This window comes from Silene latifolia, chromosome X (assembly GCF_048544455.1).
Source record: "Silene latifolia isolate original U9 population chromosome X, ASM4854445v1, whole genome shotgun sequence".
Classification (NCBI taxonomy): Eukaryota; Viridiplantae; Streptophyta; class Magnoliopsida; order Caryophyllales; family Caryophyllaceae; genus Silene; species Silene latifolia.
This window is the reverse complement of record NC_133537.1, coordinates 151,066,443-151,079,576: the sequence shown is the minus strand read 5'-3', so window position 1 is coordinate 151,079,576 and position 13,134 is coordinate 151,066,443. Positions and strand designations below refer to the sequence as shown.

Below are 13,134 nucleotides of genomic sequence, written 5' to 3'. Positions count from 1 at the left end.
AATGGGATGTAAAACATCATATAAATGACACGCATCAAACTTCCCCAAACCAAACCCTTGCTTGTCCCCAAGCAAGAACTAGACTCGATCTAATGACCTAATGGAACGAGTTCAATCTCAGAGCGAAATGCAAACTTTTAAGCCTAAACCGATTTAATGCACAACCAACAATCAATTAGTAATGTGAATCATGCAAACGAATTATAAAGTCGTTAAAGATCGCTGCACCTTTGACTATAGAGACTTATCAAATTGGACTCTCGCGGGTCGCTTAAATCACTCAATAAGTTCAGGTGAATATATGTAAGATAGAAAGAATTAATTTTGTAGTGACTCTCACCTAACTACGACCTATGAAAACATGGCAGCAATAAAATATGAAAATGACCTCTACGACCGTACATACGCATTCCAACCGAACAGATGACCAATGACACATGCCGAGGTATATATGGGATATGTGAGGTATGGGTAAGAAGAGGCAAAACATTTTATGGTAAAGTGGAGGTACAGGTGATCAAGCTAGTACCAAAACGGAACCAAAGGACAACCTCCAACTTCTTTCTCAGAAATAAATGAAACGGTGCTATAGCAAGCACAAAACTCACAATCTCCAAACTATCAAATCAATAAAACTCCCCATAGGATATAAATGAAACATGGGAGCAAAAATCGCCAAAAGATAAGGATTAAATTATGCGAATTGATCTCTTTCTCTTTCTTTAGAACCTCAGTCGATCGACCAAAAGGTCGAGTCGATCGACTGCATGAACAGTACATAACTCATTTTTTCTTTTCGAATCATTTTTTCATTTTTTTTTTCTTTCTTTCCTTCTTTTCATTTTCCCAACAACATCTCAATCGAGCAAATACCACCAAAAACGAAGTAACAATCCCAAAAACGCAGACTACTAGCTTGACAAGTGACAGGCTAAATGTAGGATGTAGTAATGGGACAAAAAAGGGATATTTTTGGCAGTGTGAAGCTTATGGGTATAATGAGAAAAGGAAACCTCTACCACATGTGTCAACAATAGCACAGACCGAATGCATACAGGTATTAAGCAAATCAAGTTCATATTCATGCAAATTAAGGAAACATGTCTCATAAGGAGTACTACTCACATTCCTAGATGAACTGGTCATGAAAGTCACCAGTTATAGGCTCTAAAACTCAGAAATATGATGTAGCTTGCCAATTGTTAAAGTCAAGTCTCAAGTTCAGCAAATAAATTAACGAAAACTCGTAGGTATGCATATGCGATTCTACTAATAACATGTTAATCAAGCAAGGCTCAGGCGAAACAGGTGCAAATGCAAAATCATCATAGAAATACTACCGTTCCGACTCGACCTATATGCTAAAATAAACGTGCATTTTATAACAATTTTTTTGAAAATTTTCAATTTTCTTGAATTTTTCTGTATATATAAAAGAAATGAAATAAACAATGCAAAGAAAAATTAAACGTGAATGCAAGCAAATGATATGCGACGCAAAACCCTTCCCCAAACCAAATCGCACAATATCCCCATTATGCAAAATCATGTAGTGAAGAAAAGAGAAATGGGAATTTGCGAGAAATAAATAAGCGAGACACAAAGGAAAGATATGGAACTCACAAGACTATAAGCGCGGCAAAGGAAACCTCCCCAAACCAGCGTAAGCTAAGAGGTTTCAGTAGCCAACAGTGCTACCAATAAGGACCTAAAAAGACAATTAAAAACCACGCATAAGACTGAAGAAAACAATTTTGAAGCGTAAAAATTGTGCACAAATGAGACAATCGAAGAAATGGATAATTCGACGGAAAATAAAGTGGAGTAGAAGACTCCCTTAGGTCCGCATATCGACCAAACACAGCAGGGGAGAGGTCGTGAACGAATATAGCAGCAGCAGTGGTCGATCGACCACTAAGATCAGTCGATCGACCAGGTGGGCGAGAACAGTAGCTCCTGTAAACCTGCAATTCCGTCGATCGACCAATGGTGCCAGTCGATCGACTGCAAACACTGCTGCAGCGTCTTATTTCTTCGTAATTGCTCAATGATTTGAGCTAACAAACTCCAAATACCTGTAAATGCACAATAATACGCGCCCAAAATTGCGCAAAACCCAGAACGAAGTCTAAAGTACTTAAAAATCCTAGCAAAAAGAATAGAAGCGAAGTTTTCGCGCACACAAAAGCAATAAAAATGTCTTAACAAAGCAAATAGAATGAAGTTTGTAACGAGCTTGATCAACTAATAGTTGATCAAGAAGGACCACGGTATGGCCCACTTCGTCGGCTTCTGGCTACTAGAGGTAGCCTCAATGGTGCTCATGTTATCAGTTGCACCCTTCTTAGCTTCGACATCGGAGAGCTCACCGATCAACTCCGTCACCTCCCCAATCAAGGACTTCCTTGGGATCGTCGAGACTCCAAATTAGACCATCTCACCTTGACCGCCCATCTTCCACTTCCTCATCAGTCCCATAGCTTAGGCATCCAAGACCGCCTCTTGAAATGATTTGCTCTCTCGCGGCCGGAATAACTTGCGCTTGCTCTTCCCAAACCAGCTCCCCGCATTATTAGAAACAGACAAATATTCCTCCAGATTGCTCCCGGTCTGGGGCGGAGGGGTTACAACAGGAATAGAAATAGGCATATCGGGAAGTACAAAGTACGATTTCTTTTCAGAAACCGTATTACAAGTTACGGGCCACATGGGATCCTTTTTCTTAGCCGGCTGGGCAAAGACAATAGAGTGCTTTCCCACTTTGAAAGTCAAGGTTCCTAGACCGACATCTATAATCGCACCGGTAGTGTGCGAAATGGCCTACCCAAAATGATGGGAATATGGTCATCCTCGGGCATGTCAAGGACAACAAAGTCAACAGGGAAGAAAAACTTCCCTATCTGGACGGGTATGTCCTCTAGGACTCCTATAGGCTCGACCGCAGATCGGTCAGCCATCTGAACTGTCATCTCAGTTATTGCAAACCTGGTCAACTTAAGCTTCCTAGCTAGACTCAGGGGCATGACACTTATGCTAGCTCCTAAGTCACATAATGCCTTTTCGATAGAAAAGGTACCTATCTTTACAAGGAACCGAAAAACTGCCTGTCTTCTAACTTATAGGGCGCAGTGTGAGACAAGTAGGAGCAAGACTCTTTAGTTAACGCAACAGTGTGAACATGTTCAAGCGATTTTTTCTTTGACAACAACTGTTTCATAAATTTAGTGTATGCTGGCACTTGGTTAACTAACTCAAGGAAGGGTACCTAAACATTTAAGCTACGAATAACTTTCTCAAATTTACTAAAAGATACCTGTTCCTTCGTCGGCACGAGTCTCTCCGGATATGGGGCTGTAAGGAGTACCTTAGCCCTCTCCTCTAAATCGCGTGTGCCGGTATCCTTGGACTTAGGCTGAAAGTCCGTCACCTTTTCTTTGTTGAAGCTAGACCCCTCCTCAGACCGTCTCAGATGAAAACCATTGACCGTCATTGGATCGAACTTCGGAGCCGGGACTGACCCATCATCACTCGGGTTTTGTCCTGAAGCCTTCGGGACCGTGGTACCTCGAAACAAGTGGTCTCGTAGATTATTTGGCATCAAAGGACGAAATTCTTCAGCATCAGCAGCGATTTCAGTCGATCGACCACTCTCCTCAGTCGATCGACTGAGATGTACAGTTCCAGAAGCTCCTGTAACCCGTGCTTCAGTCGATCGACTGGGTATATCAGTCGGTCGACTGGAATACCTGGCAGACGTCTTTTTCTTTGATTTGTTCGTTGAAGCTCGCTCTTGACTTGTTTCTGGCTCATCTTTTTCAACAGCATCCTCAACCATGGCAGGACCATCAAGGGTGGACCCGCTCCTCAAAGTGATGGCATTTAGGGTCTCCTTTTGTTCGGGTTGAGTGGGTAAGTGTCCGGGAGCTCGAGTGTTACTTTTACTAGCCAGTTGAGCAATTTGGCTCTCTAGTAACTTCATCCCGGCCTCTCTTGCTTGGGACTCCTTTAGCAAATGATTCTTAAGCTCGGAGAACTCGAACTCTGATTGTTGTTGCTTTGCGCGGCACATAAGAAGGTTTCGATATTGTTGCTTTTTTTGATGAGGAGGCACATAGGGTTGCTGCTGTGGCGGAGGTTGAGTTGGATTCAAAACATTCTGGCTTCTCCAACTCAAGTTTGGATGCGGTGGCTCGTAGTAGGTGTTTGTCTGCCTATAGTGTTGAAAGGCAGCACAAGATTCAAAGGGGCTAGGGCAATTTTTCGAGACATGGCCCTCAACTCCACACCTTTCACAGACGAAGGGACCGTCTGACACAGCATTAACTTGGTATATCCCACCTTTAGAAGCTCCTCCTAGCTCATACTTGTCAAATCTCGCGGTGAGAGCCTCAAGTGCAGCAACAGAGGAAGATTCAACAGCTCTCCTCTGGTTCCCTCTCGAATTCCCATACTCGGCCTTGTGGGTAGCTAGATCGTCAATGATCTTCCACCCCTTGGTTGCTCCCAAATTTTCAGCGAATCTTCCATTGGCTGCAGCATCCAAAATGGCCCTCTGATCGTCGTACAACCCATTGTAGAAATGATTGCACAAACTCCACTTTTCGAACCCATGGTGCGGTATGGTTCGCACCAACTTCTTGAATCGGACCCATGCTTCATGGAAATTCTCATCTGGCCCTTATTTAAAGCCCGTGATTTGAGCTCTAATAGCGATCGTCCTTGAAGCAGAAAAGTACTTCTTGTAGAACGCTAATGCCAATGTGTTCCAATCGGTGATCCCCCGAGCGGTTCGGTCCAAATCTCTATACCACTCCCTTGCAAAGATCACGGAGGAGAAGATGAACATGGTCTCCTTGATTTGATCCTGGGTCACGCCACCGGTGGTGGGGGAATGGAGCGGCAGAGTCAATAAAGGTCTCCATGTGCTTAGTCAAGCGTCTTCATTTGCAGCTCCCCCAAACTGGTTTCTCTCAACCATAGTGATGTAGGCAGGCTTTGGTTCGAACTTCCTGGCATCTCCCGGTAATTCGAACCCCTTGTATAAGTTATCGGCTGTCGGCTCAGAATAACTAGCTATACTTGCTTCCTCGGCCATGACTGGAATTTCCGAGAAGTAACTGTCTCGGTGAAGAAGTGGAAACGGGTGAAGATCGTGGGTCTTCTTGAACAGATCGTTCTCGTGATAGCTTGACAGAGTACTCAGCTCTTCCTCTGTCGGTAATACCCTTTGTGTTCGTCTCAACTCGCGCAAGGATCTTTCAAGCTCAGGGTTCAACGGTACTAATTCTCCACCCTGTGACCTGCGCATAAGAAGAAACTACAAAAAGAATATAAGAAAGGTTTAAGGAACGGATGTCCCTTAAACTCAGAAAGACTAAAAATAAAAACAACTAAAATTAGGACTATTGCCTCCCCGGCAACGGCGCCAAAATTTGATACCCGTCGTTGTGAGTACCAAAGATAAAATTTATAATCTCCTATTAAGACTAACCTAGGCTAGTGGTAACAGGGTCGAACCACAAGGAGGCAGTTGTAAACTTTAGTTTATTTATGTTCAGTCGGAGGTAACTATTGTGGGGGTTGAATTGAATTGGTCGACAGCTAAAGTGAACAAAGATAATAAACTAAATAAACGAATTAAACAGATAAAAGAAGGGTACTAGGATGGTCGGGTCATTATAGCTTCGGCGGCAGCAAACTAAGTCGGTCTGAATCAAACACAGGTAAGGCGGGAAATAAAGAGGTCCTCTCGGTCCACTCTTAACAAATAGCATCTCTCGATCTCGCTATAGGTCCCTAATGTCACTAATACTGACTTTCGTCCTGAAGAGTGACTAATGGTCCAAACTATACCTATCTTTCGATCTTAGCACAGTTTAGTCGAATTAATTGATGGTCTAATAACCTCCCCTACCTTTCGATCTAATGGGCCAGTCACGAAATAGGTATCTAACTGGTCGCATGCATTCGATTCGTTAAATACAAGATTAAAACAATTAAAACGAATATAAAACCCTACGAGGTCAGTCGATCGACTGGCAATGTCAGTCGATCGACCAACACGCGAGACAGTCCTCTCTAATCTAATGCCGCCTATGCCATAAATCGCCCACATCCTAGCACTAAAGAATTAGCTACTCATGCTAAAGATGAAAACAACAATAAAACTCATAACGATTACTGAATTCATGCTTAAGGTAAATAACAATAATGACAATACGATAATTGGCTTTCGGGACACTAGCTTTCAATTCTATATTAATAAGGAAAGTAAAACAATAAACTAAAATTAGGGCAGAATGAATACCGAGATTTAAGAGGAAAGATTAAAAACAAGGGCAGAAATCCAATGCTAAAGATCGATATCCCAAACCCTAGATACTCGAAATAAACTAAAACTGAAAGTACTGTATTGTGAATAAAACTTGGATCAAAACTTAGATAGAAAACTGATGGTTCTATGTTACGTTATATAGCAATCAACGCAACATCTTATTTCATAAACCTAAACTTCACGGGCTTCAAGATTCACGGTCTTTCAATTCACGTCTGGAATAGAAATCTGGTCGATCGACTGATAATGCTGGTCGATCGATCGCTCCTCAAAAACAGAGCTTCGAACCGAACCCGAGCATTGGTCGATCGATCAAGGTGACGGTCGATCGATCAATGGCCGAGTGCTACTTGACTTCTTAAAATACGTGGACTTGTCTTTTGGGCCTTGGATTGCGCACCAAGCTCGTTCCTTGAGTGATTCCTTTACGTCATTTGCAATGCAGATTACTCGGGGACGGATTTGACTTGATTTTCCGTTGAATTCTTCACATTTCTGCAATAAAGTACAAAATACGGAAGTAGACGGAAATAGGGAGAAATGTAGCATAAACTACAAGAATGAGCTCTGAAATGCGTGTAAAATGGGATGTAAAACATCATATAAATGACACGCATCAATTGTGTTTGTTTATCTTTGTTCACATTGATTGACTACGCCACATCTGAGACATGAGGATATTGAAGACCGCATGGTATGATCTTTCCAATCTCCTTTTTCCTCTTTATGTTAATGACTATGTGGCTTTATTTTGATTGATGCGGTATAAACAATGTGAATTTAGGACTTACATTTAGACTATTTGGCATAATAGTTGGTAGAAGCATATGCATTAGGATGTATATATGTTAGTTGCTTCAAGGCATATAGTTGCATTTAGGAAAAATTTTGTGAAACCGTCTATTTGGGAAACTTGACAAGTGTACATAGGCCCTAGTAGATGCTTTTTTTTCTTAAGACTTTGCTTGTTAGAATACTTGTAAAATACCCTAGGATGTGTCATGCTAGTATCCTTTGACCCATGGATTAAGACCTAGTCAAGAGTACCTTGTGGTGTGATAACTCCTTGGCTACCGTTTATTCCAAGGTGACCCTTGAAACCATGCAACCATCATTCATCCATGTTCTACCACATTTTGTCATCAAAGGAAATGGGCACAAAAATTATTTAAATTTGAGTTCAAGAAGTGAAATGAAATGTCAAAAAGTTTGCAAATTGCATCAAAAGAAAAGAGGGGTAACAAAAATGAAAAAACTCATATGCTTCAAATATAAGGCACCCTCGCTACTAATTGGGGTGACTTTGAAAATGTTCAAAAGAAAATGCAAAAGTTGAAAGTTGTCAAGTATTGGAATGCCAAAAATCAAAAGAAATGGCAAAAAGAAAGTGTTCTCAAATGTCAAGTGCCACAAGAAATTGGTGGGAAAAACAACAACAAAAGCTATAGTTGAGTAGGGAGGATTAAGTCGACTTGTAGGTGTTGTACAATCTAATCGATTCGGCTCCGGGACCCAAACCTTCCTAGGTTTGTAAGATATAAACCAACTCGATCCTTTAACACAATAATTGCTTGCTTATAATTTGAGAATATGTTTGTATGATCAATTCCCATGAATCCCCTATGAACCCATGATACCCTACTGCTTTTAATCAATTGTTTACATCTCATTTTAGTCATCTTGCTTGTTTACTTTTATTGTTATTTAGTTTAGTGATCTTCTTATCTCAATCCAAATTGTGACACCCCTAGACACCACTACTTGCAATCGAAAATCCTACATCAATACCCGTCCCTTGGGATCCGACCTTTACTAGCTTTTTTACTAGTAGTAGAGTTGTTTGTGAAGTTATAAATATTGTTTTGGTCTAGGTTCTCCTAACGACAAGTAACCTAAATCTAAGCTCAAAGCGGACCGACCAGACGTACCCATAAACAGCCAATTTCCAAAATTCAATCTCATTTTTCACATGATCTATGGATAATTTCAAAACAGGAGCAGAACATTCACCATCCTCACAATCAGCTTCAGGAATAGGATCAAGACAAGGAGAGACAGACGAAGCTGACGGACGCCAAGAAACCTCACACCAATCCTTAGGAGCCTCAGATAAGACCAAACCATCCTTAAGAACTGTACCAGCTTCCTTCTATACCACCCCATCTACTTCCACACGAGTTGTTGAAATTTCTTCATCTATCGATTCCACCTGAACAATAGGACCTGCAGATTTTTTGTTACTAGAAGAAATTTGTTTGTGATTAATAGATTTACTAGTACTAGTATTATTATTAGTTGATGAATTATTAGTATTTTGAGTTTTTAGTGAATGAGACACAGGATTAGAGACGGAAGTTTTCTTAGCCATTGCTAATGAAACAGTAACCCTAGAAAATTAGAGAATTCCTCTCTCTCTCTAACTTTATCTCTCTTCATCCTGTTCTTTTGTTTACGACCATGGTTTGATCTCTTAGCCATTGCTAATGCTCGATTGCTCCATGCATACGCGCATGGTTTGATTTCAACTTTTTAGGTGAATACGTAGGAAATCCTTTCTTAAACATGAAGGATACAACCACAACACCCAAACAAAAATTCACAAAACACCTGAACTACGAGCATGGTTTGATTTCACCTTTTCAGGTGAATACGTAGGCAATCCTTTCTTACAGAAGAAGGATACAACCACAACACCCAATCAAAAATTCACAAAACACCTGAACTACAAGCATGGTTTGATTTCACCTTTTCAGGTTAATACGTAGGCAATCCTTTCTTACACAAGAAGGATACAACCACAACACCCAAACAAAAATATACACCCCACTCAAACAAAACACTTGAACTAGGAGCATGGTTTGACTTCACCTCTTCAGGTGAATACGTAGGCAATCCTTTCTTATACAAGAAGGATACAACCATCCCAACACACAAAAAACCAATAACCCATATCAACTTTAAAAAAATACCCCTTTTTAACAAAAAAAAAAAACGAAAAAGAAGAGAAAAAGAGGCCTTTTGATGCGTGTCCTAAATATGATGTTTTACACCCTCTTTTACACGCATTTCAAGGCTCAATTAGGTAGTTTATGCTACTGTTTTCCCTATTTCCGTCTACTTTCGTGTTTTTGTGTAATATTGCAGAAATGTGAAGAATCCAGCGGAAATCGAGCTGAATCCATCCCTAAGTGCTTGGCATGGGATTTGACATGGAGATTTGACTCGGGAAGCGAACTTGGTGCGCGTATCAAGGCCTGAAAGATAGATTTGCGAGAGTTTCAGAAGCGGATTACCAGCTACAGTGGTCTATAGACTGACCAACGCGGTCTATAGACTGCCAGAATGCTGAACAAAAGTCTGCAGGAAAGAGGAGCAGGCGATCGACTGATGCCTTGGGTCGATCGACCAGAGCACCATTATCAGAAGCTTCTGTACAGTGCATCTTAGTCGATCGACCGGTCTTAGTGGTCGATCGACCGCTATTTTAATTTGACGCAAATTAAAAGGACGAGAAGTTAGAAGCCCAATTGTAATTAGGTTTTAAGAATAAGAATCACGCTATATTCCTATATAACATGAACCCTATGTTTCAGAACAGGCATCGGGTTATTCTAGGGAATTAATTAGGGTTCATCACATAAAAAAAGTTGAATTTTGATTATTCAATTAGTTAAGAATAATTTTCATCGATAAAGTTTACTTTTCGCATTTGGTTTTGGTCTTTACTCTTCAATTCTTCCTTACGGTATTCTCTGTTCCTTTGTTCAATTTCGTTGCTTTAATTCTTCCGTAGTTTAGAATTGCTAGTTTAGATTTCCCAAAGCCAAATTATCGTTTCATGTTAGTTATTTATTTAGTTAATTCAATTATGAATTCAATTGCTTTATTTGTTAATTTTATTGTTGTTATTATCACCATCATGAGTAGCTAAATCCTTTGTGTTAAGATGTAGGGGATCTGTAGGTTAGACGGTTTCGACATAGGCGACCTGTTATCGGGCTCTGGTCGATCGACCGACCTACATGGTCGATCGACCGCCGCGTGTTAGATTAGCTGCGTCTTATTTAATTTAATTGCTATTTTTGACGAATCGAGTGCACGCGACTAGTTGAATGCTTAGGAATTGACCGACCCGACAGATCGAAAGATGGGGAGGGAAATAGACTACTTAATTAAGACGACTAAATTAATAAGATCGAGAGGTAAGTTAATTTAGGCTTTAAGTATCATTAATCAAGAACGAATGTTAGTATTAGTGAGATTTAGGGACCCGTAACTTAGGCCTAAAGGTTGCTACCTGTTAAATTGGACCGAAAGGACTTTTTATTTTCCCGCCTAACATGCTTAAAACAGTTTACTTGGAGTTTCCGCCGTCGAAACTACAGTGAACCGATCATCTTAGCATCCTTTTAATATTTGTTTTCATCTACTGCTCATTTATTTGTTTTAAGTTTAATTTTAATTTGATTGCCTTTAGTTATAGAACGGTACAAATCAAACCCCCCTCACAACTGTTACTTTAGACTAAAATTAGACAACTATTAGTTGCATCGCCTCTCTGTGGTTCGACCCTGACTGCCACTAGCTATAGTAGTAATTTGGATTATAAATTTATCTTTGATAGTCCACGACGGTATCAAATTTTGGCGCCGTTGCCGGGGAGGCAATTGTTTAATTTTTAGTTGTTTTTATTTTAGTCTTTTTCTTGGTTTAAGGGACATATGTTCCTTAAACTATTCTCATATTCTACTTGTAGTTTCTTCTTATGGTGGTGAATTACGACCATTAGATCCTGAGATCGAAAGGACTTTGCGAGAGTTGAGACGATCATCTAGAGTATTGCCGATAGTGGAAGAGCTGAGTACTCTGTCCAGTTACTACGAGAACGAGTTATTTGAGGAGGATCCACCTTCGTCTCCTATTTCAACTTCTTCAGCTGAGACCGTTACATCTCCAGATATGGCTGAAGAAGCAAGTATAGCCAGTCACTCCGAGCCAAAAGCTGAGAATCTCTATAAGGGATTCGCGTTGCCAGCCGGGACGGAAAATAAATTCGAAGCAAAACTGTCCTACATCAACTTGGTTGAGAGAAACCAATTTGGGGGAGCTGCGAATGAAGATGCAGCTAAACATATGGAGATATTCATTGACTACTGTTGTTCCATACCCCCCACCAGCAGGTGTGACCTAGGACCAGATAAAAGAGACGATGTTCATATTCTCGCTCCGTGATGCTGCTAGGGAGTGGTACCGAGATCTGGTTCGAGCTGCCAATGGGATTACCGATTGGAATTCGCTGACCCTAGCATTTTATAAGAAATATTTCTCTGCATCGAAGACCAATGCGATTAGAAATCAGATCACAAGCTTTAAACAGGGTCCTGATGAAGATTTTCATGAGGCATGGGTCCGTTTCAAAAAGCTGGTGCGATCTATCCCACACCATGGGTTTGAGAAATGGTTTATGTGCAACCAGTTCTATAATGGTCTTTATGATGATCAGAAAGCTGTCCTAGATGCTGCAGCTAATGGGAGATTTCAAGAAAATAGCGGTGAGATAAAGGGGTGGAAAATCATCGATGACCTAGCCACCCATAAAGCTGAGCATGGGAATTCTAGAGGAAATAAGAGAAGATCAGCTGAATCTCGTGCTGTAGCCGCAATAGAGCCCCTTACTGCGAGATTTGACAAACTAGATTTTGGGGGATCCCAAAAAGGTGGGATATATAAAGTTAATGCAGTTTCAGACGGTCCCTTTACATGCAAAAGATGTGGAGGAGAGGGACATGTTTCGGAGTTTTGTACTAGTTCGAATGAAACATGTGCTGCCTTTCAACACTTTAGGCAGACTGGTACTTATCCCGACCCCTCTAATGTCCACCCCAATTTGAGGTGGACTAACCAGAATGTCCTTAATCTGGGTCCACAGCAGCAGCAGCAGCAAAATTATGTGCCCCCTCATAAGCAGCAGAAGTATCAAAAGCCTCCCTATGTGCCTCAGCAGCAACAATTCCAAGGTTCTGATATTTCTGAATTGAAAAACATGGTTCGAATTTGTCGGGTTTGTTTGCAAAGGAGTCTCTAGCTAGAGAGACTTCTACAAAAATGTTGGTGAGTCAAATTGCCCAATTGGCAAGCAAAAGTGCAACTAGAGCTCCGGGGCATTTACCGTCGCAGCCGGATCAAAAAGAGACTCTAAATGTGATTACTTTGAGGAGTGGGTCTACCCTTGATGGGCCCACTATGGTCGAAGATGTTACTAGAAAAGATGAGGCGGAACCGAGTAAGAAAAAGGCTGGAATGAACAGTAGCAAGAAAAAGACGATCAGCAGGTATCTCAGTCGATCGACTGACATACCTGGTCGATCGACCACTCGGCAACAAAGTGAAGCTTCGTCTCATGGGAAGCGATCGATCGACTGACTTACATGGTCGATCGACTGAAGATGCTGCTGATTGTGAATCTTTTCGTCCTCCAATGCCAGATAACTAGAGGGACTACTTATTTCGGGGTACGACAACTCCGAAATTATCGAGGCAAGATCCAAATGCTGATGGGTCAGTTCCGGTTCCAAACTACGACCCTACGACGGTTAATGGTTCATTCCTGAGACGGTCTGAAGAAGGTTCGAGCTACAACAAGGACAAAGTAGTGGATTTTCAGCCTAAGTCCACTGATGCCGGTATGAGAGACCTAGAGGAGAGGGTTAAGTTACTTCTTACAGCCCCTTATCCAAAAAGATTAGTACCGACAAAGGAACAGGTATCGTTTAACAAGTTTGATAATGTTATTCGTAGTT

At 41.1% G+C, this 13,134-nt stretch overlaps 1 non-coding gene across 1 annotated transcript; it reads right to left on the bottom strand.

The window, feature by feature from the left end:
• Nucleotides 1-11,678: 11,678 nt before the first annotated feature.
• On the bottom strand, nucleotides 11,679-11,785 carry LOC141625510 (small nucleolar RNA R71). The gene has a single exon (XR_012535288.1). It is a non-coding gene; the product is annotated as a small nucleolar RNA R71 (small nucleolar RNA).
• Nucleotides 11,786-13,134: the final 1,349 nt, after the last annotated feature.